We start from the raw sequence: 5,196 nt of genomic DNA, 5'->3' as shown, positions 1-5,196 counted from the left end.
TACACCTCTTTTTTATTTTTAACTTTACCTATTTTTTATTTTTAACCTAAAATACCTGGACCCATTCTCCATGATGTGCTTATTTCACATCGCATGCCTATAACAAAACATCTTATATACCCCATTGATATATACACCTACAATGTATCCACAACTTTTTTAAAAAGCAAAGTATCTGGGAGATCTTTTTAAACTGCTGAGTGTTAGGCAGCCTCATAATCTTTCACTGGCTACATGATATCCCATCATATAGCTTTGGGGAACTTTTAAAGGTTGGCTGATTCCAGCTCTGGAATCCCTGGAATAAAACATTTCCATTTTTAAAAAATGAATTTGGGGCCGGGCATGGTGGCTCATGCCTGTAGTCCCAGCACTTAGAGAGGCCAAGGCAGGCATATCACCTGAGATCTGGAGTTTGACATCAGCCTGGCCAACACGGTGGAACCCCTTCTCTAAAAATACAAGAATTAGCTGGGCGTGGTGGCAGGCGCCTGTAATTCCAGCTGCTTGGGAGGCTGAGGCAAGATAATTGCTTGAACTCAGGAGGCAGAAGTTGCAGTAAGCCGAGACAACACTGCCATTGCACTCCAGCCTGGGCGACAAGTGAAATGAAATTGGGTTTTAAAGTGATGACAGTAAACTTATTTGAGAGGATAAACCTGTAAGGTCTTTTAGGCTGACTGAGGGTGCCGTGGACGCCATGTTAACCTCTGTGACCTGCGGGGACACTCCAGATGAGTTCCTGGAAGACTGAAGAAATGATCAACCCCTCGGCTACTTTGAGACATTCTCTATTGCTCCTTATTCCTGCCCTAATTGATAAGGTCATTGGGCTTTGTAACCAACCTTCGTGAACCTCACTACTCCACACCCCAGGACCCCCTCCCAGCTTTCAAAAAACTGCCCTAAACTGTAACTTTCCACTGCCTGCCCCAAACCTATAAAACCAACTCCTATGCCACCACCCTTCGCTGACGGCCTTTTCGGCCTCAGCCCACCCGCACCCAGGTGAATAAACACAAAGCTTGTTCGGGGGTCTCTTCATTCAGCACACACATTTTAACAAAACCCTCTTCCAATGATTTAGTACTTACAGAGTAGGAACATGACAGGACATGTTTGGGCATTAAAACAGTATCTATGCCAGGGGTGAACGTATAACCCGAGTTAAGATTCTGCGCCCTCAAAGTGGCTCATGCCTGTAATCCCAGCACTTTGGGAGGCCAAGGCGGGAGGATCATGAGGTCAGGAGATAGAGACCATCCTGGCCAACATGGTGAAACCCCGTCTCTACTAAAAATACAAATTTAGCTGAGCATGGTGGTGCATGCCTGTAATCCCAGCTACTTGGGAGGCTGAGGCAGCAGAATCACTTGAACCAAGGAGTCGGAGGTTGCAGTGAGCCGAGGTCTCGACACCACACTCCAGCCTGGAGCCAGAGCGAGACTCTGTCTCTAAAAAGATTCTAGTTTTAAAAAAATAAAAATTAAAGGGCCGGGTGCGGTGGCTCATGCCTATAATCCCAGCACTTTGGGAGGCTGAGACAGGTGGATCACAAGGTCAGGAGTTCAAGACCAGTCTGGCCAAGATGTTGAAACTCCATCTCTACTAAAAATACAAAAATTAGCCGGGCATGGTGGGGGGCAACTGTAAACTCAGCTACTGAGGAGGCTGAAGCAGGGAATTCCTTGAACCTGGGAGATGGAGGTTGCAGAGAGCTCAGATCGCACCACTGCACTCTAGCCCTGGGCAACAGAGTGAGACTCCGTCTCAAAAAACAAAAATTAAAAATAAAATAAATAAATAAAAAGTAAAACTCTCTGGCTATTAACAATCAACTACATTGCAAGCCTGTTAAGGATGTTACTGTACAAGTCAGTCATGATGTCTGCCCCACCCACCCACAGACCCCTCTAAAGAAAGGGCAGAAATCACCGTCTTTGGTACCATGTGACTGGCAACTGCTGTTCAAACCACAGCTGATTGAGTCAGATATGGACATCAGCCCCAGGGGCGGCCAGTGCACTAGCAGGGCAAGTGATTTATGAGTTGGGCAGACACAATATCTAGCCCAACAGCAACCGGGCTGACCTGTGAGATTTCCACTTGGGATGAATTTAAATTAGAAAGAGTAGCCGGGCACTGTGGCTCACGCCTATAATCCCAGCATTTTGGGAGGCTGAGGCAGGTGGATCACCTGAAGTCAGGAGTTCAAGACCAACCTGGCAAAATGGTGAAACCCCCTCTCTACTAAAAATACAAAAAATCGCCGGGTGTGGTGCTGCATGCCTGCAGCCCCAGCTACTGGGGAGGCTGAGACAAGAGAATCACTTGAACCTGGGAGATCGAGGTTGTAGTGAGCCAAGATTGTGCCACTGAACTCCAGCCTGGGTGACAGAGTAAGACTTTGTCTCAAAAAAAAAAAAGAGAAACTCTAGAGTAAATCAGCTAGTTAAGAAAAGGATTTGAAGTGGAAAGGATAAAAGATACATGAGACAGGAGGGAGTAGGGTGGGAAATGAAAGAACAGACACTGAATATCAGAGCTAGGAGGTAGAGAAAAGATACTAAAAATAGCGCAAAGGTGGTCAATTTCCAGCAATACAGCAGAGTAGGTAGCCTGAAACACCCAACCCCACCCACAAAAACATCTGGAAATTCTGAGTAAAAGATAACAAGTACTCTTTTAAACCAATCACAGAGTTCACAGGAAAGTAAGGGAAATCCCCCACGTCAAAAACAAAAATGGAACTGAAACCCAACTGGTAGTGTGAACTGACACTGTCAGAGGAGGAGGCGTCACAGGTCTCAAAAAGCAAAGACCTCCAAATGAAATGCAAATGCAAGGACAGGAAATCAGGCCTTGGGGCTCCTATAATCTGAAATTATAACACATAAACCATCCTCCTGGAGCTAGGAGTCAGTGGACCAAGTAAAGGTGCTGCTTCAGATAATAGCGTGTTTGCACAAAAACCATCAAAAGATGAGCTAATAATTATTCAAGACACAAAAGAAAGTACTAAAATATGCGAACAGAATAATATTATCAAAAAAAGAACAAGCAGGTTTGATAAAGAACCATGCAGAGCAGAGGCGGAGGGAAGCTGGGAAGAGGGAGGAAAGGAAACAAGACACCTGGAGAAACAAAAATAGAGAAAGTACCTGAGTTCCACTGAGGGCAGAGCGTTAAGTTTGCTGGAGGTACAGTGAGGTGCAGCAACCTTGCTATCAAGGCAGCAGAGTTCCGGGAACCACCTTAGAGCCTCAGCAAGCTGTTTTTTTGTTTTGTTTTGTTTTGTTTTGTTTTGTTTTGTTTTTTTTTTGAGACGGAGTTTCGCTCTTGTTACCCAGGCTGGAGTGCAATGGCGCGATCTCGGCTCACCGCAACCTCCGCCTCCTGGATTCAGGCAATTCTCCTGCCTCAGCCTCCTGAGTAACTGGGATTACAGGCACGTGCCACCATGCCCAGCTAATTTTTTTTTTGTATTTTTGGTAGAGACGGGGTTTCACCATGTTGACCAGGATGGTCTCGATCTCTTGACCTCGTGATCCACCCGCCTCGGCCTCCCAAAGTGCTGGGATTACAGGCTTGAGCCACCGCGCCCGGCCTTGTTTTGTTTTTTTTGAGACTGAATTTCACTCTGTTGCCCAGGATGGAGTGCAGTGGCACTATCTCAGCTCACTGCAACCTCCGCCTCCCGGGTTCAAGCAATCCCCTTGCCTCAGCCTTCCAAACAGCTCAGACCGCAGGTGCACGCCACCATGCCTAGCTAATTTTTTTTTTTGTATTTTTAGTGGAGACTGGTTTTCTCCATGTTGGCCAGGCTGGTCTCAAACTCCTAACCTCAAGTCATCCACCCGCCTCAGCCTCCCAAAGTGCTGGGATTACAAGCGTGAGCTGCCGCGCACGGCCAAGCCTTCTTCATCGCTCATCTGTTTCACTAGTACTTACTGAGTTCTGTGTTTATTTCCAATTGCTGCTGTAACAAATCACCATAAATTTAGAAGCTTAAAACAATGCAAATTTACAGTACTTGGGTCGAAAGTCTAAACTGGCTTTTTTTTTTTTTTAATTGGAGACAGGGTCTCCCTCTATTCCAGGCTAGAGTGCAGTGATGCAATCATGAACCACTGCAGCCTTGAACTCCAAGGGATCTTCTCACCTCAGTCTCCTGAATAGTTAGGACTATAGACACATGTCACCAAACCTGATTAATTTTTCTTCTTATTTTTTGTAGAGAGGAGGTCTCCCCAGGCTGGTCTCAAACTACTGGGCTCAAGCAATCCTCTGACCTCAGACTCCCAAAGTGCTGGGATTATAGGCATGAGCCACTTTGCCCTCCCGAAGTGCTGGGATTATAGGCATGAGACACTTTGGTAAATGCTATCAAAGATGTAATACAGGGTGGTGTAAGAGAGACTAGGTGCTGGCAGGGCTACTGTAGCATGTCAGGTCAAGCTCTTGAGCATTTGAGGTGAAAAATAAATTATGAGAAGGTAGCAACCCTCCAAATATCTGAAGGAGGCCAGGCGAGGTGGCTCACACCTGTGATCTTAGTACTTTGGGAGGCTGAGGTGGAAGGATCACCTGAGCCTAGGAGTTCCAGACCAGCCTGGGCAAAATAGCAAGATCCCATCTAAACATGATCTATAAGGGCTGGGTGCAGTGGCTCACACCTATAATCCCAGCTTTTTGGGAGGTGGAGGCACTCAGATCACCTGAGGTCAGGAGTTCAAGACCAGCCTGACCAACATGTGAACCTGTCTCTACTAAAAATACGAAAAATTAGCCAGACACAGAGGCGTGCACCTGTAGTCCCAGCTACTCGGGAGGCTAAGGTGGGAGAATTGCTTGAACCCGGGAGGCAGAGGTTGCAGTGACCTGAGATTGGGCCACTGCACCTTAGCCTGGGTGACAGAGTGAGACTCTGTTTCAAAAAAAAATAAATAAATAAGTAAATTAAATTAAATATAAAAATGACCAGGCCGGGCGCAGTGGCTCAAGCCTGTAATCCCAGCACTTTGGGAGGCCGAGGCGGGTGGATCACGAGGTCAAGAGATCGAGACCATCCTGGTCAACATGGTGAAAGCCCGTCTCTACTAAAAATACAAAAAATTAGCTGGGCATGGTGATGCGTGCCTGTAATCCCAGCTGCTCAGGAGGCTGAGGCAGGAGAATTGCCTGAACCCAGGAGGC

This window comes from Cebus imitator, unplaced genomic scaffold (assembly GCF_001604975.1).
Source record: "Cebus imitator isolate Cc_AM_T3 unplaced genomic scaffold, Cebus_imitator-1.0 Scaffold132, whole genome shotgun sequence".
Classification (NCBI taxonomy): Eukaryota; Metazoa; Chordata; class Mammalia; order Primates; family Cebidae; genus Cebus; species Cebus imitator.
Note: the sequence above shows the minus strand (reverse complement) of the source record.